The sequence below is a fragment of the Tupaia chinensis genome, unplaced genomic scaffold, assembly GCF_000334495.1.
Source record: "Tupaia chinensis unplaced genomic scaffold, TupChi_1.0 Scaffold147010_1, whole genome shotgun sequence".
NCBI classification, from domain to species: Eukaryota; Metazoa; Chordata; class Mammalia; order Scandentia; family Tupaiidae; genus Tupaia; species Tupaia belangeri.
The window spans coordinates 348,406-349,548 of NW_006206863.1; positions in this window are offsets into that span (position 1 = coordinate 348,406).

Genomic DNA, 1,143 nt, shown 5'->3' on the forward strand with positions numbered 1-1,143 from the left:
TAGCCATAACTTCAATTTTATATAAATTATTCTACAGAAAGTAAAACAGGGAATATACCTTAGCTTTTTCTATGGAACACATAAAACCATGACAAAAATCAATTAAGGATAATTAAAGAAAAGAAAATTATAGGACAATGTATCTCATGAACATAGATGTAAAAATCTAAAATATTATAATGTCGAGACATGGTGGTGTGCTCTACTAATATGTTGTGCTCCATAGGGTGAGACTCCATGGTAGGCCTGGGTTCGATCCCTGGTCCAACCTAAAGGCCAAGTTGGTCATATATACTTGTAAACCCTGCTTTTGGGAGACTGAAGCAAGGAGATGGAGCTTGAGGCTGGCCTGGGCAATGTAGTAAGACCCTATGAAAAAGAGTTGGGTGTGATGATGTCACATGCTTTTAGTCCTAACTAGGATACTGAGGCAGGAGGATCATGACATAGTGAGACCCCATCTTAGAGAAAAAACAAACTTTTAAGTGTATATTATAAAGTTAAAGCCAACAAAGTATAGGAAACATAATTCTTTAGAACTAATTAGAGGTTATCCTAGAAATGTAAGGTCGATTTAACACTTGAAAATCAATTAATGTAATTCAGTATATTAATAGAAAAATAATATATGATGATCTCAATTTATGTGAGGAAGCATCAGGCAAACTCCAAAGTCAATTGACTTAAAACAAAACTGTGCAAACTGTAAAATAAAAGGAAGCTTCTGTAACCTGATACAGGGAATTTGTAAAAATCTCATATCAAACATAATTTTCAATGGAGGAATATTAAAAGTATTCCTTTTAAGTTGGGAAACAAGATAAGGATGCTGACTCTTATTACTATTGTTTATTTAGTATTATGCTTGAGGTTCTAGTCATTGTGGAAAGACTAGAAGAAGAAAGAAAATATCCAGTAATTTGGTCTATCTGTGGTAGCACAGTTGGTAGAGGCACTGCATATGATGCTGGAGCCATGTGGGAAGGTGCTGGGTTTGCCTCTCAAGTCTACCTGAACATGGTGGGCATGCTCATGATCCTGGCTACAGGGAGTGAGGAAGATGACAGAGGCATGAGGACCCAGTCCAGGGGGTGTCTCTTTCTCTCTTTCTGGAAATCAACTTAAAAATATACTTATATGTAT